We start from the raw sequence: 22,476 nt of genomic DNA, 5'->3' as shown, positions 1-22,476 counted from the left end.
TGTTTGTAACATCACAGAAGATTAGCCACCTTGTTATGGGACTTTGAGTTCCTGAAGGCGGAACTGCAGACCCTCCCCTCCCCTTTCCATGTTAAACTTGCAGCTCACAGCTGCACGTAGTAACTATCTTCTCTCTCAGAGGGTGAGAGCAGAATTTCCAGGATGACCTACTGCTCTGCCCATATATGATTCAATCCTGTCTTTAATTTGGCTCAAGTAGTGACAGGCAACCTCAGACCCATTGTGCCCAGTTTCACATACACCTTGGTTAATGCCACTTCAATATACAGCACTAAGAAAGGAGCTAAAAATGATAAATACACAATAAATATGATCCAGAGCATTATGCTAAGTGAAATAAGCCAGTCAGAGAAAGATAAATACCACATGATCTCACTCATTTGTGGATTATAGAGAACAACATAGACTGATGAAAAGGGACAGACTCAAAGACTGAGAAACAGCAATCAGGCTATCAATCCCCAGAAGGAAAGTAGGGGAGGGCGGGGGTAAGGGGAAGAGATCAACCGAAGGACTTGTATACATGTATATAAGCCATACCAATGGACATGGACAACAGGGGGATGGGAGCATGAGTGTGTGTGGGGGGGAGGTTGGGGGTTAATGGGGGGGATGAGGACACGTTTGTAATACCTTAACTAATAATAATAATAATAAAAAAAATATGATCCACATGTGGGCAGCTCCACTAAAGCACTGTAGCAATTTGTAGTAATATGCATTGTATAAAATTTCTTTTCAAAAATAGAGAATTGGGAAAAAACCTCAAGATGGCAGCATAAGTAAACACCGGAGTTTGCTGCCTCGAACAACCACTTCAAAAATACAACTAAAAGACAGAATGGACAACGTCCAGAACCACAGGAAGGCTGGCTGACTGGAAATTCTACAACTAGAAGAAAAGAGAAAAGCATACCGAGATTCAGAGGAGGCGCAGTGCGGAAGTAAAATACTAAGGTACAGAGGCACACACGGAGCGGGCTGGCGGCTGAGGGCGCGGTTGTCGTTTTCAATCAGGAGGGAGTCTCAGGCTCTGAGTTCCAGTTCCAGGTGAGTCTCTGGGGACCCATACTCATACGGGAGAAGCGGGACTATCTGGCATCGGTCGGAACTCAAGGGCAGCTTTCTCTCGGAGGGGCTTGCAGCGATTGCCAAGACACTGAGAAGCTGGGCCTCTGAGAGCAGCCATAACTGCTAGCCCCGCCCTGTTGATCCTGTGTGACCCGCCCCGCCCAAGCCCTGCAGGGAGGCTTTTGCTGGATAGCCTCAGGCAGAGGCTAGATTAGCACCTCCCTAGAGATCCAGGAGCCAGTGTACCTAGAGGTCAGAGTTGGACCATCCAGTTTTCAGCTCCATGGAACCATAAAGGACACACTCAGGGGGCAGACTCAGTGAGCACCAAAGCCCCATTGAAGCAAGTCTTGCCCCGGAGGGGTGTTTCCAGCACAGAAGTTCTCCCACTGCAGACACAGCTGATTCTCACAGCCAATTGGCCTGGAGGTCAATTCCTCCCAGCGATACCTACAACAATCAAGGCTTAACTACAACAAGACTGTGCACAAAGACCACAAGGGGGTGCACCAAGAGTGTCCTCCTCAGGTAATTGGGGAGGCTGAACCACTAGGCCCTAGAGGACACTTAGCACAGAAAGCCACTCTACCAACACAGGGAAGCATAAAAAATGCAGAGACAAAGAAAAAGGACACAAATGACAGAAATGGAGGAAAGCAAACTACTGGATATAGAGTTCAAAACCACACTTTTAAGGTTTTTCAAGAATTTTCTAGAAACTGCCGATAAACTTAATGAGACCTACAAGAAATCTAATGAGACACTCGAGTTTGTGATAAAGGACCAACTAGAAATTAAGCATACACTGACTGAAATAAAGAATATTATACAGACTCCCAACAGCAGACCAGAGGATCGCAAGAATCAAGTCAACGATTTGAAATACGAAGAAGCAAAAAACACCCAACCGGAAAAGCAAAATGAAAAAGAATCCAAAAATACGAAGATAGTGTAAGGAGCCTCTGGGACAGCTTCAAGCGTAACAACATCCAAATTATAGGGGTGCACCCCCTTGTGGTCTTGGTGCACCCCCTTGTGGTCTTTGTGCACAGTCTTGTTGTACTTAAGCCTTGATTGTTGTAGGTATCACTGGGAGGAATTGACCTCCAGGCCAATTGGCTGTGAGAATCAGCTGTGTCTGCAGTGGGAGAACTTCTGTGCTGGAGACACCCCTCTGGGGCAAGACTTGCTTCAATGGGGCTTTGGTGCTCACTGAGTCTGCCCCCTGAGTGTGTCCTTTATGGTTCCATGGAGCTGCAAACTGGATGGTCCCACTCTGACCTCTAGGTACACTGGCTCCTATAGAAGAAGAGAGAGAGCAAGATATTGAAAACCTATTTGAAGAAATAATGACAGAAAACTTCCCCTACCTGGTGAAAGAAATAGACTTACAAGTCCAGGAAGCACAGAGAACCCCAAACAAAAGATATCCAAAGAGGACCACACTAAGACACATCATAATTAAAATGCCAAGAGCAAAAGACAAAGAGAGAATCTTAAAAGCAGCAAGAGAAAGACAGTCAGTTACCTACAAGGGGGTACCCATAGGACTGTCAGCTGACTTCTCAACAGAAACTTTGCAGGCCAGAAGGGAGTGGCAATAAATATTCAAAGTGATGAATGCCAAGAATCTACAACCAAGATTACTTTATCCAGCAAAGCTATCATTCAGAATTGAAGGTCAGATAAAGAGCTTCACAGACAAGAAAAAGCTAAAGGAGTTCATCACCACTAAACCAGTATTATATGAAATGCTGAAAGGTATCCTTTAAGAAGAGGAAGAAGAAGAAAAAGGTAAAGATACAAATTATGAACAACAAATACGCATCTATCAACAAGTGAATCTGAAAATCAAGTGAATAATCTGATGAACAGAATGAACTGGTGATCATAATAGAATCAGGGGCATAGAAAGGGAATGGACTCACTATTCTTGGTGGGGAAAGGGGTGTGGGAGATGAGGGAAGAGACTGGACAAAAATCGTGCACCTATGGATGAGGACAGTGGGTGGGGAGTGAGGGAGGAGAGTGGGGTGGGAACTGGGTGGAGGGGAGTTATGGGGGGAAAAAAGAGGAACAAATGTAATAATCTGAACAATAAAGATTTAATTAATAAAAATAAATAAATAAATAAATAAATAAATAGAGAATTGATCAAATTCTTACAGGTGTTCAACACCACCAACAGGCATACTTTGTTTCCCGGGTAGGACTGTGACTAAATGCATTAGGCCCTAGCTGGTTTGGCTTAGTGGATAGAGCACCGGCCTGGGGACTGAAGGGTCCCAGGTTTGATTCCGGTCAAGGGCACATGCCTGGATTTGGGCTCAATCCCCAGTAAGGGGCATGCAGGAGGCAGCCGATCAATGATTTGCTCTCATCATTGATGTTTCTATCTCTCTGTCCCTCTCCTTCCCTCTCTGAAATAAATAAAAAAAAAAATATTTTAAAAATAAAAATATAAATGCATTAGTAGTAGTGCTAAGGGTTTTAGAACAATCATCATAGAAGAAATTGTCCCAATGCCGCTTTCCTGGAGAGCAATGCAGTGACACTATGGTGTGAATTTGCAGTGGAGGCAAAGACAGCCCGCTGCCCTTGGGACCTGGAATGAGAAGGCTTATAGGGCATGGTCACTGCCCCCAAACAGGCCACCCGGGGAGGCAAAACACACTCCATCAGCCTTCACATGGCCTTCATAGGCCCTTCGGGCAAAGAAGTTCCCTCCTAAAGACTTGAATACAAATTACACCCTTAATCATAATCCCTGCTGATGGGAATGATCCATATTGTGTCTTACAACAAATATCCTGCCCCTTTCCCAGGGGCAAGGGGGAAGATGGATGGATGGAGGCAGCTCTGATTCCTGTAAAATCCAATAAGCATTTGAAAACTGGGTTCACTTGATTTCATCAGCACTAAAAGGAAGTCTTAAGCATTTGATCAGTTATTATAGGCATTTCACTTTGGGCACTTGTCTGCCACAAAGAATCTGTAAGACACAGGTTGCCTCCTGACTGCAGCCGCTGCATCCCTTTTTATAGTAACAGGAAGGACGTCTGTGTTGCCAAGGCAACCCAAGGTTTCACTCATCAACACAGCACTAAGGACTGTCACTGAGAACAGTATCACTCTTCTGGGGCTTTAAACTGAGTCTAACGCACACCGTAGATGAGATGGTCACCTACGAAGATAACAAAGATAAAGAGCAGGTATTGGGGTAAAACACTTTCTAAAGTTTTCTGGCAGGTGATCATTCAAGCTGATGACAAGCCAAGAGAGGTGGCCACCAGGAACATGTAAAAGTAAAGGCAGTTCAAATACACCGGGGCCCTGAGATACAGCCTAGTCCTCAGAGCCCTGCCCCTCATAACACAGAGGCCCTTCCTGCACCCAACCCTGTCCTTCCAGCCTCCCCCGCTCCGTGGGTCCAGGGCCTGGCCCCTGGAAACTCTACCCAGTGAATGAATAATCCAAATGCAAATTCATGAGGTTTTGAACGGGAATGGAATGGAAGACAAAGAGTGGATTCTAGCCCAGAGAGGTGTATGCTACACACACAGGCAATTGAATGCAGGTGGGAGGAGAGCTGAAGGAGACCCGAGGTTCTGGTCCTGGGGAGCGAGAAGAACAGTGGCCGGCACCATGCGCAGAAACTGGGAAGTAGCCTCGGGACACTTGGGGGGTAGGTGGTGACTTAAGTTTGGTCATTAAAGAATTTGGGGAGCTTGGAAAATAGTTTAATGGGAGGTTTTACCAGCAGTCAGTTTAGAGACTAGAGATGATGACAGGAACAATGATGATGATAACCAACCTCGACCATGCCAGGCCCAGTCCTGCTTTACCTGTTTAACCACATTTAATTTTTCCAACAAATCTATGCAGTTAGTACTGTTATTGTACCCATTTTGCAGGTAGGAAAACTGAAAGGTTAAACACTTTTTTGGAGTCACAAAACTGGTATATAGCAGAGATGAGATGCAAACTCAGCTGGTCTTGTTCTAAAACAGTGGTGGTGAACCTTCTGAGCTCGGCGTGTCAGCATTTTGAAAAACCCTAACTTAACTCTGGTGCCGTGTCACATATAGAAATTTTTTGATATTTGCAACCATAGTAAAACAAAGATTTATATTTTTGATATTTATTTTATATATTTAAATGCCATTTAACAAAGAAAAATCAACCAAAAAAATGAGTTCACGTGTCACCTCTGACACATGTGTCATAGGTTCGCCATCACTGTTCTAGAGCTACAGGTTAGGGGAGGGGGAAGGTGATGGCTGCCTAGAGGTGAAAGGCAAGGCCTTGCCTTAAAGGCATGGATCTCGTCCTAGTCGATTTGGCTCAGTGGATAGAATGTCAGTCCATGGAATGAAGGGTCCCAGGTTTGATTCTAGTCAAGGGCACGTACCTTTGTTGCAGGTTCCCTGGCCCTGGTCGGGTGCCTGTAGGAGGCTACCAATTGATGTGTCTCTCTCACATCGATGTTTCTCTCTGTCTCTCCCTCTCCCTTTCACTCTCTCTAAAAATCAATGGAAAAATATCCTCGGGTAATGATTAAATAAATAAATTAATTAATTAATTAAAGGCATGGATCATAAAGGAAAATATATTCCACATTTACAACAGAAACCTGTAACATGTATGCAACCATGGGCTTCTACCACATGTAAGAAGGACTTTTAGAACCTGCCTCAGATGATAAAACTTTACAGATCTTGCCCTCTGTATTTTCATAATTTACAATATTTCAGATCCATGCGACTGACTATTGCTGAACAAAATATTTGAAATCATGTCACCTCTCTGCAAACTGTCATGGTCTAACAACCAAATAGCCAGTCCACGTTCAAAAATATGTAGACAAATCAACAAGGGTTTAAGAAGGTCAAGGTTCTTTTAACTTACAAATTCTACACGTTTAAGTGCCAGTCAATATATGATGCGTTATTATGTGACAAAATTTACTAAAAATAACTTTCTGTGTAAAAATACTTCTGTGCTTAGAAGTCGTGTCACAGAGCCCTTGGCCAATAAGGAGCCACTTTTAGCTAAGTGTGAGCATTGCTGTTGCAAGGCTGGTCCATTCAAGTCTGGGACTCTTCACACTGAAGGCCAAATATGTCAAACTCTCAGCCCATGGGCTGCATACGGCCCACAATGAATATTTTTGCAGCCCAGACAATGTAATGATATGTAAGAAATGTTTTAATAAAAATTTTGTAACAATTTTTACAATATTCTGTTATACATAATCTCTCTATATAAAACCCTAATATGCAAATAGACCGAATGGCAGAACAACCGAACAAACGGTTGCTATGATGTGCACTGACCACCAGGGGGAGCGTGCGGAGCATGGCAGGCATTGGCAGCAGGTGGCAGAGTGTGGAACATGGTGGGTGTTGGCCGTGGCGGGATGGTGGAGCAGGTGAGCAGGGGCACCAGACCAAGGTAGGGTGCCGGTCACTGTCATCAGGGAGAGCCTCTGGTGGTTACTGAAAATTCTTTGCTCCTGGGCGCTGCGGTCCCACCCGACACTCGCACCTGCTGCCAGTGCCGGCCCTGCTCACACCCGCTGCCAGCACCAGAGCCGCCACTCGCACCTGCTGCCGGCGCCCAGCGCCACTCCCAATCACTCGGCACCATCCATGGGTGCAAGCAGCAGCTATTGGCCCCAGTCACCCCTGAGTGCTTCACCACCTCCCCCTACTCCTCGGGGGTGATCAGGGCATCAGCTGCCACTCGCACCCTCTGTTGGTGCTGGCCCCAATCGCTCTGCGGGTGCGAGCAAGGCTGGCGCCATCAGCGTGGGAGAGGCTAGGCGGGGGTGTGGAGGATGGGCCGAGACCCGCCCCTGTGCCCACCACAGCCTCACGGCCTACAGTGCCTTTCAAGGCGCATAAATTCATGCACTGGGCCCCTAGTCCTCCTATATAATAAAAGGGTAATATGCAAATCGACCAAACAGTGGAATGAACGGTCGCTATGATGCACACTGACCATTAGGGGGCAGACGCTCAATGCAGGAGCTACCCCCTGGTGGTCAGTGTGCTCCCACAGGGGGAGCGCCACTCAGACAGAAGTTGGGCTCACCGCTGGCGAGCGCAGTGGCAGTGGCAGAACCCTCTCCCACCTCCATGGCAGCGCTAAGGATGTCTGACTGCTGGCTTAGGCAGGGAGCGGGCCTAAGCCATCAGTCGGACATCCTCTGAGGGCTCCAGAACTGCAAAAGGGCATAGGCTGGGCTGAGGAAACCCCTCCCCCCATGCACAAATCTCGTGCACCAGGCCTCTAGTTATTAACAATGTTGGCTAATGACTGATTACTATAATCACGTTGCATTCATTTTCCTTACGCACTTTACACACAGGCACACCATTTCTCTCCACTAATACTAGCAGCGAATATTTTAGCAGCTGAGGCCACGTCATTAGTCTTGGGCTGACTTGTTTGGTGTGCGCAACAGGATATATTTCACTCTCAGAGAACAAGAAAAATAGGTTTATTTGCATTATGCTTATTAATTTGTGCAGTTATTCAGTGTCTGGTAAGTTAATGTTCAATAAAAATATTAATTTTATTAAAATGTTCTATTATTTTATTTTAACAATGACTCATTTATTTCAGCCCTTTGGATTCACCATGTCTCTATAGAAATAAACCTATGTTTCTATGAAAATTGAAGCTTTTGTTTTTTTGTGGCCCACATACACTTAAACCTTGTTTATTTGGCCCATGTTAGCCTTTGAGTTTGACATGCTTGCTGTAGGCAGCCATCAGTATTTTATTTTTTTAAATATATTTTTATTGATTTCAGAGAGGAAGGGAGAGGGAGAGAGAGAGATAGAATCATCAATGATGATAGAATCATCAATGAGCCAATCATTGGTCGGCTGCCTCCTGCACGCCCCACACTGGGGTTCAAATCCGAAGCCCAGGCCCTGACCAGGAATCGAACCATGACTTCCTGGTTCATAGGTCAATGTTCAACCACTGACCCTCGTCAGCAGGGTGGCTGTCAATAATTTTAAATAGCTAGTATAGGATTGACTGTAAAGCAAAAGTGAATGTTTTAGGATGATGGAAGTGTTCTAAAACTTAATTATGGGGGTAGCTGCACAACCATATAAACAAACTGTTCACTTAGAATGGGTGAACTTTACAGTATATAAATTACACCTCAAGAAAACTATAATGGGAAGAAAGGGAGGGAGGAATAGGGGCGGATAGAGCAGGAAAGGGAAAGGAAGAGAAAAGCAAGTACAAATCTAGGAAAGTTAGGCATTTGTAAAAACCTGTTTCAACTATCCCAAAATGTACATTGTAACGTGTGTTTCTGATTGTGGAATTATCCATGATTAAAAAAGCCCCCAAACTCCTGCTTCAGGGGAATAACATCTAGGCGAGTACTGTGCAACCTTGGGGGGAATCCCTAGGGGAACCTTATAATGCAGGTTCTATACAACAGGTCTGGGCAAGTAGAGAGTCTGCATTTTGAAAAAAAAACAAACAGTGATGCTGACATTGTTGGTCCATGGACAACACTTTGAGAAACCCAGGCTTAAACCGGTTAAACTACAAAGACATTTGTGATCTCATTTATGAAGCGGCATTTAGGAAGAGTTTTAGAGTTCCTTCAGTGGCTGGAAGATGAAGAAGCCCAAGATCCTTCTGCTTTTCGCTCAACCACCTCAGTGTGTCTTGCCTCATGATCACAAGATGACTGCCACAGCTCCAGCATCACATTCTCACAGCAGAGGAAGCAGAATGAAGAGAGTAGGAGCCAAATCAGGAGGAAGGGGCCCTCTCCTCATACTCATTCCTCTCTGATCCCAGAAAGACCCCTAGTTGTCTTCCCCTAAGTCTCCTTGGCTGGTTCTGATTCACTTGGCTGAAAGGGAGACCAGGAGAATGAACACATGGGAAAGGGGAATGGAACCACCAAGAATGACTTAGGCCTGAAGTGACTCATAGCTTGGCTCCATTGCTGTCTACCCCAAACCCTGAGCTCTCTAGGAAGGGAAGAACGGCTGTTGGGTAGTCAGTCAACAGCCTGTCCCATTTATGCTCCTGTGTGAATAGCCCACCGCCAGCAAGTAAGAGGGTGTCCCCCAACAAAGCCTCCACACGCTGCCACAGGGTGGAGGGGAGAACTAAATAAAAGAATGGGTTTGTCCACTTTTTATCTTTCCCAGACAGCTTTGCAAAGTGAGGCGCTGTGTTGGCTCTATCACGCATCACAGGTTGGCACAGGTCAGGGACTCACTAAACGTTGCGGAGTGGACCAAGAGCTTCTGTTAAGTACCTGTCCTTAGACTCCATCAAGGTCATTAAAGCAAATACCTTCAGAGGATTTCACACTAAAGGAGATGCTGCTGAATTAAAAGCTGGAAGGAAATGAGAACTAACACATATGACAAGTAGAAGAGATTAGCCACTGTAAAACCAGATGTAAAAACTTCCAGACTCGTGTTTAGACAGGATGTTCAGAAGACATTGCCGTGCATGGGTGGGGCTGCAGGTCAGCACCTCGCCTACACCACACACTGCAGGGGCAACGATCAGGCTGCGTCTCTCCTGCCGACCTGGATTAATACTGAGGCCACTTCCAGGTGATGACTTGAATCTGGCATGGGGCAGATGGGATAGGGGAGTGTCAGCATATCCATCTCAGGCATTTTGCTCTCCTGGATGAAATAACCAAGGGATGTTTATCTTGACCAAAAGAAATTGACTGGCTTGGTCTTTGTGCTCATTTGAAGTTGCCACAAAGCAAACTTGTCAGTCTTTTCCAGGCCTAGAATGGCTACTCAACTGCCCTGACCCACCAAAGGCAGTGTGTTGCATGCTTTAGATGTATTTTTTTCTAATTCTTTTTTAAAAATATACTTTTATTGATTTCAGATAGGGAGAGGGAGAGAGAGATAGAGACATCAATGATGAGAGAGAATAATTGATCGGCTGCCTCCTGCACACCCTCCACTCGGGGGCCGAGTCCACAACTGGGCATGTGCCCTTGACTGGAATCGAATCAGGGACCCTTCAGTCCACAGGCCGATGCTCTATCCATTGAGCCAAACCGACTAGGCCTATTTCTTTCTCATTCTTAATACAACCCCAAAAAGTAGGTCTTATTGATCCCATTCTACTGACAGGAAACTGAGGTTCTGAAAGATTTTTCCTAAGACAACACTGAGCTATATCTGAAGGTGCCTCTGGGAGACTCTCTAAGGCCCGGCCCCTAGCCCTGTCCTCCTGGAGGGTCTGAAGGCCGAGCCTGCACCAGACTCCAGCTGACTTATCATCTGGAGCCAAGCCAAAAGTGGTCCTTCCAGCCTGAACCTGATACAGGACTTCTATCAGCAGGATGCTCACCATTTTCTATTTTAAGAAATAAACAAAACCCCAAAGTTCCTCCCTAAACAGGAGCTTATCCGATTTCAACCAGCGTATCCTCCAGAACACAAGGAGAGACAGGACAGATTTTGTTCTAAGAGTTCGCTGTGCTTCTCTCTCACGTGGCTCAGGAAATTCCACAGAAAAGGGCCTGCTGGTACTCGTCCTTCCGCAGCAATATGGAGATGGAATAGGATGGGAAATATATATATATATATATATATAATATGGCATGCCTGGGAACGAGCACTGCTGATGTCTTTTTAACACCAAAAGCAATTAGTAGATGCAAACATTAAACAGGACCCTGACTACCCTTTCTTGTCAAGGTTATTTGTTTTGAGCAAGATGGTTTGCTTTGATTAAAGCAACCAGTTGCCAATAATAAATGAGAAAATGTTTTATTTTGCCCACAAGAAATTACAATACCTATGATTCCCAGTAAGAACCTAAGCTTAGCCAAATCTTTCCTGCATTGATGTTTATAATCAACAGTGTTTCATGAAAATTATTTCATAGAACTCAGAGTTCTAAGAGAAGAATAAAACATGGCTACCATCCAGCTTCTACTTCCCCAGCGGTAACAGCCCAGCTCCAGGCACGCCTGTAACAACAGGGCTCTCATCCCATTTATAAGCTTAGCCTTTGGCTTATTCCTGGCAGGACCTAACCACGTGCCTTGTATCCAGGAGGAACATAATAAAACATGGCCCCTCGTGCCAGCTAACATTTATTGAGCGCTTATTCTCTGTCAGATGCTGGATTAAGTGTTTTGCACACATTATCTTACTTAAAGCTCTCAACCTCATGCAGTTGGATTTATTACTATCCCCCGCCTCCACAGAGGAGAAGAGGCTATAAGCTGTGCACTTGCCTGGCCACGTGGCTCAGAGGTTGAGAGTTGACCTATGAACCAGTAGATCACGGTTCGATTCCTGGCCAGGGCACATGACCGGGTTTCAGGCTCGATCCCCAGTGTGGGTAGTGCAGACGGCAGCCAGTCAATGATTCTCTCTCATCACTGATGTTCCTATCTCTCTCTCTTCCCCACTTCATCTCTGAAAATCAATAAAAAATATTTTTTTAAAAAAAGAAACAAGAGGCAAATGATAAGAATACAATAGAGAGGGAAAAAAAGATGGGTGGCTTATACTATAATTTGGGGGGCGGGAATCACTGTGAAACAAGGAAGCAAAAAAGCTGAACCCAAAATCTATAGAGACAGAGTAGTTTAGTGCCTAGGTGCCTAGGGCTAAGGGTTGGGAAGAAATGGGGAATGATTGTGAATGGGTGTGTGGGGGGGTTCTTTTTGGGGTGATGAAAATGTTCTGGAATTGACTGTGGTATTTCTGTACACTGCACAACTCCGTGAACATGCTAAAAAAAACCAAACACTGAATTGCACACTTTGAATGGGAAAACTGCACAGTATTGAAACAAGAAAGAAAACTGGCCAAGTATTAGAAGACCACAGTAAAACCATCCACAAAGCATCAAATACTAAAGCCACAACTACATGATGAGAGAGTGACAATCAGTGCCCCCTGGTACCTATGAATAGCCTAGAATCACAAAAGGGGATGCGTTTTATTATTTGCTTCAAAGCAGAACAGTCTAAAATGTAAAAATGAAATATTTAAGGCATTTATTAGAAATGCTCTGTCTTATATTTGGAAATGCAAGTATTTGCAGAATTTGGGATCAGAACGAGAGAAAAAACAGAACCAGATCCAAGCCAGGGAAGGACCTCTGACAAACATGGGAGGTGTGGCAAAGCAGAAAGAAGCCACGTAAAGGCCTGTCTGATCCTACAAAACCAGGCTTCCAGGGCATTCCTGAGTCATCTGACCCATTTGTGAGACTATTCAGTATCCTGTTCCATAAAATCAGGCCTCATAAGTAGCTGAAAATATGTCAGGTAGCAGGGGAGCCTTTCTGAGTTCTGGTCTGAAAGCCTTGCGGTGGGCTAAAAAGACTGCATGGCATGTCAAGTATTTGGTACAAATATCCTTCTTTTTCGTCTCATTTAATCCTGAAAGTTCCCTTCCTTACACCCACGCTGCGTTCAAGATTTTCTCCCAATCCCTCTGGTCCCTAAGAGGCTATAACAATCAGTGACTAGTGGGGATGATTGCACAAGCTTGTGAATATACTAAAAACCATGGAACTATACACTTTACACGGGTGAAATTTATGTTATGTGAATTATATCTCAATAATAATTTTTAAACTGTTTAAAAAATCAGGGCTAAACACAGAATTACCATATTACTCAGCCATTCCACTTCTGGTTATATACCCCAAAAAATTGAAAGCAGGGACTCAAACAGATATTTGTACACCCATGTTCATAGCAACACTGTTCACAAAAAATGGAGGCAGCCTGGCCTGTTTTGATCAGTGGTTAGAGCATTGGCTTGCTGACCAAAGGGTCACAGGTTTGATTCTCAGTCAAGGGTACGTACCTCAGTTGCAGGTTCCCCAGCTCCTGCTGCGTGGGGAGGCAACCAATTGATGTGTCTCTCTCACATCAATGTTTCTCTCTCTCCCTCTCCTCCTTCCCTTCCATTCTCTAGAAATCAATGGATAAAATATCTTTGGGTGAGGATTAAAAAAACAAACAAAGAAACTCCACCAAAGATGGAAGCCACCCGTGTCCATCAACAGATGAATGGATAAGCAAAATGTGGTCTATACATACAGTGGGGTCTTATTTAGCCTAACAAAGGAATAAAATTCTGACACATGGATGAACTTTGAACACACCATGCTAAGTAAAATAAGCTAGTCAGAAAAGGATAAATATTGTCTAATTCCACCTATAAAAAAGGTACTTAGAACAGACAGATGCAGAGAATAGAATGTTGGTTACCAGGGACTAGGGGTAGGGTGTAATGGGGAGTTACTATTTAATTGCTACAGAGCTTTTGTTAGGGAGGGAAGAAGGAGGGGGGGAGGAGGGAGAGGGAAAGAAACATCGATTTGTTGTTCCCCTTATTTATGCATTCACTGGTTGACTCTTATATGTGCCCTGACTGGAGACAACACTCTAACTGAACTACCTGGCCAGGGCAGTTGTTTCCACATTTCAGCTATTGTAAATAGTATTATTATCTGAGATCCTGATTCCAATTCTTTTGGATAAATACCCAAAAGCAGGATTGCTGGATCATATAGCAGTTCCATTTTCAATTTTTTAAAAATATGTATTTTTATTTATTTCAGAGAGGAAGGGAGAGGAAGAGATAGAAACATCAATGATGAGAGAGAATCACTGATCGGCTGCCTCCTGCACACACACACACACACACACACACACACACACACACCAGGGATTGAGCTCATAACCCGGGCATGTGCTCTGACTAGGAATCGAACCATGACCTCCTGGTTCACAGGTCAACGCTCAACCACTGAGCCATGCTGGCTGGGCCCATTTTCAATTTTTTGAGGAACCTTCATACTATCTTTTATAATGGTTACACCATTTTGCATTTCCACCAACAGTATACAAGGGTTCCCCTTTCTCCACATTTTCGCCAGCACTTGTCATTGATCTGTGTGTGTATCCTATCTAATAATAGACAAACATGGTAATTGACCGTACCTTCGCTACACCTCCCATTGGCTAATCAGCATGATATGCAAATTAACCACCAACAAAGATGGCAGCTAATTTGCATAATGCAGGCAGGGCAGGACAGCGCAAGCCGCCAGCACACTGCCATCCAGGGAAGCCCCAGAAGACCCAGAAGTCGGCCTGCCTTGCTGCCCCTGGACCCAGAAGCTGCCTGATATGGTAGTAGCTCTATCAGTAAGCACTCTGAAAGTTAGTGGCATAAATGCACCAATTAAAGGACAGATTATGAGGGTGAATCAAAAACAAAACCCACTTTAAATATAAAGACACATAGATTAAAAGTAAATGAATTAAGCTGCAGCCTGTTTTGCTCAGTGGATAGAGCATTAGCCCGTGGACTGAAGGGTCCCAGGTTCAACTCCAGTCAAGGGCATGTACCTTAGTTGCTGGCTTGATCCCCAGTCCCTATCAGAGCATGTGCAGGAGGCAAGCAATCAATGTGTCTCTCCCTTTCCCTTCACTCTCTCTAAAATTCAATGGAAAAATATCCTTGGGTGAAGATCAACAAAAACAAAGTAAATGGATTAAGTAACATTAAAGAGATTATAAGAAAAATATATTCCAAATTTTGTTAGTTGTATAATGGTTATGTTTAAATTATTAACACCTAAGAAATTGGGTGAAGGGTACATATAATATGCTGTAGTATTTTATAGGGGTTTTTTTTACATGTATGAGATTATTTCAAATTAAAATATTAAAAAATTAATAAAATATTAATTGAAATGTATCTGCATTACATGAAAAATCTCCTAATTGCTTCTAGCATAATTTATTAAATTGCGCTAAAATTTACAAGGGTTCAATTAATTCTAAATGATATAATAGAAAATATATAATAGTGCAGTTATAAGCACTTATCTGAAAATACAAATTTAAATAAGTGAATTTAAAGAATGGATTAGCCAAAGAAAATATATGCACAACCAATGGACACAGACAACAGAATGGTGATGGCCAGAGAGAAGTGGGGGGCAAGAGCTGGGTAGAGGGGGGAAAGTGGGGGAAATGGGGACATCCTATATAATAATAATAAAGGGCTAATATGCACATTGACTGAATGGCAGAATGACCAGTTGCTATGATGCACACTGGCCACCAGGGGGTAGATGCTCAATGCAAGAGCTGCCCCCTGGCAGTCAGTGTACTTTCATATGGGAGTGCCACTCAGCCAGAAGCTGGCTCATGGCTGGGCAGCGCAGAGGTGGTGTCAGGAGCCTCTCCCACCTCCGTGGCAGCACTAAGAATGTCCAACTAACGGTTTAGACCCGATCCCTTGGGGGCCTAAGCCTTTAGTCGGACATCCCCGAGGGCTCCCTGGCTGCCAGAAGGATGTCTGACTGCAAGCTTAGGCCTGATACCCCAGGGAGTGGGCCTAAGTCGACAGGTGGACATCCCCCAAGGGGTCCTGGACTGCAAATGGGCACAGGCCGGGCTGAGGGACCGCCCCCCCCAGTGCACAAATTTTTGTGCACCGGGCCTCTAGTTTTTTAATAAGTGCCATCTGACAGGCGTGAGGAGATGTTCATCAGTAAATTCTTAACTGGAGAAAGAGGTGAAAAGGCTGCACTATGGGCAATTTGTTCAAAAAGGTTAAAGAATGGAGACACCAATATCACAGGAGTAAATACCACACAGAAAGTCACATTAGGAGGCTTTGGGGAACTAAGCCCTAAGAAGGTCACAAGTCCCTTTATGGAGACTGGGGGGTTTTGTGAAAAGGATGCTGAGTGGTTGTCCTGCCTGTTCACAGGAGGCATTAGCAAGAGAGAGGCATTTGGAGGAGAGATGTTTGTATGAACATAAAGAACTTCTTGACCCAGGAGGTGATGGGTGCCCCTCCAGCTTCAAAGAATGTGGAGCAAAGATCCACTCTCTGGAAAAAATATGGGTGGCAGCTCACCCCATATTTTCTCTCAAGATTCTCTGCAGACCTGGAGTCCACAGAGGGAACTCCAAAAGGCTGGCCCTTGGTCTCCTTGATCCAAGATGATGAGGAGTGAAGAGGGAGCGGGGTCTGGTTCTTAGAGGGACAGTTCTCAGCAGGAATGCCGCCACTTGACATTCTCCACAATTTGAATACAACAGGCAGAGAGGAGAAGAAGTCCAGAAAGTCACTGGGACTCCATAAACACAGGGCCAGGGCCCTGTTCAGCCCATCCCAACCCTCCTGGTATGTGTACCGGCCGAACCACTCAGGGCCCAGACGTGTCTCCATTGTGGCACAGCTGGCTTGTCTTCAGATCAGCCTGTGAATCACGTGTGCACTTATTCAGATCACTACAGCTGTGATCCAGTCAGTTTGTCTTCAAAAGGGACCGATAACCCCAACACAGGCCCGTTACAGTAACACCTACCCTGAGAAAATATTTTTCTCAAAAGACCAATTCCTTATGATCTAGATACCAACCAGCCAGGTCCTGGTTGGCTACAGAGATTTTCCTGTGAGGGCTGAGGAAATCATTCTGCCACATCCAGGGCAAGTTTTCCCACATACACACCACACCCCAGAGGGTCACAGTGATGCCAAGCCACAGGAACACTGCCAACACCTCGGTGGCCTGGAAAGATAAGACTGAGGCCCTGAAACCCGACAGCCCTTCTGAAACCAGGCGTGTGCCCAGCAATGTAAACTGGGAAACAAACTAGAACACAGGAGGTGGTCACTCACGTTAGGATGTTCCCAAAGGCAGGATCCTGTTGGCCTTTTGTCTAATACTAACCCCACTTCCAGGTTTATCTCCCTGGCGCCAAGACATTTGCACCCATCACCCTGTGTCCAGGGGCAGTGGGAAATTCGCTTCTACTGTGATTTCACCCTCCTCAGAAATTCCGGCCTCAAGTCTCCAAGGCGGGTTTAAGTCTACACACATGACACTCCCAGAGAGCTTACCTTCCAGTCCTTCCTTTTGCAAGCGAGGAGCTGCAGTGTGTTGCTACATGAGCAGAATCCAGGAAAAGGAAAACCCGAGTCTCTGCAGGTCCAAGAGCAGACTCCCCAGAAGCCTGCCACCAGAACTGTAGTTCCCTTCTCATTTACATACACGGTGAAGTCATTGCAACCAACGCCCTCGGGAGTTGGGGCTCACATCTCCTTCTAGGGCATTACTCACTTATAGATGAACTACCTTGGGAAAGACAACAGCATGCAGAAGCTAGAAACCAGTTCTTTACTCTGGTCCTGTTTTTATTTTCATTTTTTTATATGTATTTTTCATGATTTCAGAGAGGAAGGGAGAGGGAGAGAAAGAAACATCAATGATGAATCATTGATCCGTTGCCTCCTGCACACCCCACACTGGGGATCGAGCCCGCAACCCGGGCATGTGCCTCAACCAGTAATCAAACCGTGACCTCCTGGTTCATAGACACTCAACCACTTAGCCACACTGGCCAGGCTGGTCCTGTTTTCAGTTGGGAGAAACCCTACCTGGAGCCAATGATGGGACTGAAAAATTTCCCTGACACTTCTTACTATCCAAGGAGCGTGTATTGAACCAGCTACTAATGACCTGCCTCATGAAGGAGTGTACAGTTGGGCCAGGACAGAGGCACGTAAACAAATATTTATAAATGTAATACTGATAAGGTGCAATAACGCTTTATCGGAGCAAAGGTGGATACACCACCTGGGGGTGGTGGCTGTGTCTGTGCCCCCACATCGCCCACTAGAATGGCTAAAATTAAAAAGGCTGACAATACCCTATGTCCATAAAGATGTGGAGGAACTGGAAGTCTAATGCAAAATGATATGGCCATGTGATAGGCAGAATAATACCCGCCCCCCCCCCCAGAGATATCCACATTCTAGTCCAGTGATGACGAACCTATGACACGCGAACTCATTTTTTTGGTTGATTTTTCTTTGTTAAATGGCATTTAAATATATAAAATAAATATCAAAAATATAAGTCTTTGTTTTACTATGGTTGCAAATATCAAAACATTTCTATATGTGACACGGCACCAGAGTTAAGTTAGGGTTTTTCAAAATGCTAACACGCCGAGCTCAAAAGGTCCGCCATCACTGTAATCTAGTCCTTGGAACCTGTGAATGTTACCTTATGTGACAAAAAGGCATTTGTAGATGTGATTAAGTTAAGGCTCTTGAAATGGGGGGATTACCTAGGGTTTTCCAGGTGGTCCCCATGTAACCACAAGGGAGATTAGGAGAGTTAAAGTGAGAGAGAGAGAGAGGGGATGTGACAATGAAAGCAAAAGTTGGAGAGAGAGGGATCGGAAGGCGCTACTCTGCTGGCCTTGAAGGTGGAGGATGGGGTCATGAGCTAAGGAGTGCAGGCAGTCTGTAGGAGCTGGAGAGGACAAGGAAAGGGATTCTCCCCTAGAGCCTCCAGAAAGGCTCTGCTGACACCTTAATTTTAGGACTTCTGACCGCCAGAATTATAAGACAATAAATTCTGTTGCTATAAGCCAGTAAACGTGTGATATATTTGTTATAACAGCAATTGGAAACTAATTCCAACACGTTTCCAAACGTGTTGGCACTATCTGCTAAAGCTGATCATAATAAAGCCTATCATAATACCCAGCAATTCCAGTCCTTGGTATGTCCACAACAAAAATGCATCTGTATGGGCACCAAGAGATGGGTACAGGCATGTTCATTATAGCAGTTTTAGTCAAAAGAATAAAAAGCTGAAAATAACCCAACTGTCCACGAGCAAGAGAATGGATAAGACAAATTGTAGTACAGTCACACAATGTTATAATACTCAGAAATCAAAAGAAATGAAAGCTTGAGATCTGTAACAGGGGTAAGCCTTACAGACATAATGTTGAGTCAAGAAAACCAGACACAAAAAAGTATATATTTGGTGAAAAAGTTCTGGAGATAGATCATGGTAATGGTTGCACAATAATGTGAATGAACTTAATGCTACTGAGCTGAACTCTTAAAAATGGCTAAAATGGTAAATTTCATGTTATATATATTTTGCCAAAATAACAATGTACATACTACATGAATCTATTTTAATAAAGTTCAAAAACAAGCAAAACTAACTCACAGTGAAAAGAGGTGAGAACAATGGTCACCTTTGAGGGTGGGGGAGTATGGTCTACTCTAGGTCTAGGAGGAGGCACAAGAGAACCTTCTATGTGCTAAGAATGTTTAGTTTTTTAATCTGGGTGTTGGTTACAAGGGTGTATATGTAAACATTCATTAGACTGTATGCTTCAAATCTATGAACTTTTGTTTCCAAACGCCAATCCCAAGTTTATTTGATTTACTTGTGTTAGTGTTATCAAACTGTAATGGAAATGGAAAAGAAAAAACCACCAAAGTGTACATGGTCGAGGAAGGCTTTAGGGAAGAGGTGAGGTGTGAGCCACATACTGAAGGATGAACATGGCAGACACAGAGAGGAAGGGAAGAGCATATGGATAGTGAGGTTCAAGTGCATGCAGGGTGTCCTGGACATTACAAGCGTGGAGTGGTCACTGGCTAGAGAGAGGGGGCTGGAGAGATAAACAGGAGCCCATCCCAACACGCCTGGGAATCCCCATCAGTAGTGTAGACTGTACTCAAGCTAAGCAGATGTTAGAGGAGGTTAAGCCAGAGAGTGACATGATGGATCCATGACAGAGAGGGTAACACCTGGACAGAGGAACAGAGACAGGGTCTGACCCAGGCGACAGGGATGGGGTTATGAGAAATGAAGGAGACAGAACTCCCTGTCTTGGATGTAATTTGAGAGGGGTCCGGGAGGCTATTAAGTCTGCTGCCTCCAAGCCTACGATGGCTGGTGATTCCGCTAACACAAAGGGTGAAGACCAGACTGCCCCTCCCTCTGCTTCCTGGGTCGGCAGTGGAGGATCACAGCATCCGGAGTTGGAAAGCACCAGTCAGATTTCCTACTGTACCATCTCACGTATAGACAAGCACCCAAGTTCTTTTCATAGGCCAACACCTGAGGCCACAGTTTGTGAGGAACAAGCTGGAACGAGAGAATTGAGGCTTATCTAGTTGAGTGAGCATGTCCTGGAGAAGAGGGAGCATGACTCATTCAGCTGTGGCGCCCAATGCCCCTCGCCAATATTACCTCCTACCACAGTCTAGGCCTGTGGTCTCAGTCCCTGCCAACCTCTCACTGGAAAAGCTCTCCCCACAGCCCACCCAAATGCTGTCCAGCTAATGGTTCCATCTAATGGTTTGGTAATGCCTTGTAAGTCAATCTGGTTTCTCTTCCAAGTTGTACAACCCAAACTGAGGGGTTAGCTGACCTTGGGCAGCCCAGGGCTCCCCGGAGACAAACATAAGTCTTGGCTTCTAGGTTCCATCACTGCCCTGCAGACCTGATATGAACCACAGGAGCTAATTGCATGTTCTGATCTTGGTGGCCTGCACACATCTGAGCATTGTTGAATGACAAGTGCCAGTACCAGAGGTTGTAGAGGAGACGCCGAGAACAGATGGGTTTGAAGTGACTTGTTTAAGGCCTCATTCCTCACTTTTTGTTCCTTATCTAAGTAAGTCCATCTAGTTAACTGCACAGTCCAATTCAGGAGCCACTACCACATGCAGCTATCTACATTTAAATTATTTAAAATCAGATACCATTAAAAAACCAGTTTCTCAGTACACATATAGAACAGATGCAGAACATTTCCATCCTCACAGAAAGTTCTACTGGACAGGGCTGCACCCGTGTGTGGTATCTCCTTTTTAAATTAGCATAATCATAAGAGGCACTCACTCTGAAATCATCTTTACATGCCAAAGTGGCAAGAATCCGCTCAGCTGGTGTGGGTCAGTGGTTGAGCATCAACCTATGAACCAGGAGGTCACAGTTCAATTCCTGGTCAGGGCACATGCCTGGGTTGCAGGCTGGATCCCCAGTTTGAGGTGTGCAGGAGGCAGCCGATCAATGATTCTCTCTCATCATTGATGTTTCTCTCTCTCTCCCTCTCCCTTCCTCTCTCTGAAATCAAGAAAAATATATATATTTTTAAAAATCCTTTTAGCCCTAATCGGTTTGGCTCAGTGGATAGAGCATCGGCCTGTGGACTGAAGGGTCCCGGGTTCGATTCCGGTCAAGGGCATGTACCTTGGTTGCGGGCACATCCCCAAAGGAGGGTGTCCAGGAGGCAGCTGATCGATGTTTCTCTCTCATCGATGTTTCTAACTCTCTATCCCTCTCCCTTCCTCTCTGTAAAAAATCAATAAAATATATATTTTTTAAAATCCTTTTAATTTTTAAATAATAAAGATAAAATTATGTACCACAGAGGACATTCAACACTCCTTAGTAGAAAGGCACAGAGTCTTCTTGAATCTCTCAGTCGAAATTGAGAGAAAGTAAAAGACAACGGAAAGCTGAACAGGGTAGAGTGAAATAGTCCATGTTGCTATCTTTTTTTTTTTCTTTTAATCTTTACTGTTGAAAGTATTACATAGATCCTCCTTTTTCTCCCATTAACCTTTTCCAGTCTGCTCCTGTTCTTCCCCCGCCCCAGGTCCTCACCACCCCATTGTCTGTGTCCATGGGTTAAGCATGTATGCATACAATTTCATTGGTTGATCTCTTCCCACCCACCATGCCCTGCCTTCCCCCTGAGGTTCAAGTCTGTTCATGCTTCTATGACTCTGGGTCTATTTTTGATCATCAGTTTATTTTGTTCATTAGATTCCACGTATGAGTGAGATCATGTGATACTTATCTTTCTCTGACTGGTTTATTTCACTCAGCATAATACTCTCCAAGTCCATCCATGCTGTTGCAAATGGTAAGAGTTCTTTCTTTTTTATTGCCACGTAGTACTCCATTGTGTAAATGTACCACAGTTTTGTTTTTAATCCGCTCATCTGCTGATGGGCACTTAGGCTGTTTCCAAGTCTTGGCAATTGTAAATTGCACTGCTATGAACATAGAGGTGCATATATTCTTTCTGATGGTTGTTTCTGTTTTCTTGGGATATATTCATGTTGCTATATTGACTGTTCTGCTATTAAGAGTTAATCTCATCCTAGAAGATTAGGGATATGTGGAAATTAATGGACCATTAGTGAGAAGCACTTATTCTTTAGAAATAATTTGTGACTGACGAAAACAAAATCAAGTGAAGTGGAATCAGGGTGGGTGAGAAGGGAAACAGAGCAGGGACATGTTTTGCAGTAAGAAAACTGCAATTACTATCAGTAATTTTGTCAAGAGAGCTTTTAGTCTGAAGATGTAACTAAAACTGATTACATAATATTGGTTACTAGCTAATAAAAATGATCATTGTTAAACTGTGTTCATAACACACAACTCCACGGGGGCGGCGGGGGGAGGGGGGGGAGAGACAGGAATAACCCAAGCTCGAGGAAAGCTTTCACAGAAGGC

At 44.5% G+C, this 22,476-nt stretch overlaps 1 protein-coding gene across 7 annotated transcripts in view; it reads right to left on the bottom strand.

The window, feature by feature from the left end:
- MAP7D2 (MAP7 domain containing 2) overlaps window positions 1–22,476 on the bottom strand; it is a 109,680-nt gene that overhangs the window by 77,599 nt on the left and 9,605 nt on the right. Inside the window, exon 1 of one of the 7 annotated variants that reach the window (XM_036305496.1) lies at window positions 17,025–17,143. The exons of the other annotated variants lie outside the window; for them this stretch is intronic. The gene's annotated coding sequence lies outside the window, so the exon portion shown is untranslated. Of the gene's footprint in view, window positions 1–17,024; window positions 17,144–22,476 lie in introns of those variants that run through there. 7 annotated transcript variants of the gene reach the window in all.

This window comes from Myotis myotis, unplaced genomic scaffold (genome assembly GCF_014108235.1).
Source record: "Myotis myotis isolate mMyoMyo1 unplaced genomic scaffold, mMyoMyo1.p scaffold_m19_p_4, whole genome shotgun sequence".
Lineage (NCBI taxonomy): Eukaryota > Metazoa > Chordata > Mammalia > Chiroptera > Vespertilionidae > Myotis > Myotis myotis.
The sequence above is the reverse complement of the archived record's forward strand: the minus strand, read 5'-3'. Positions and strand labels throughout refer to the sequence as shown.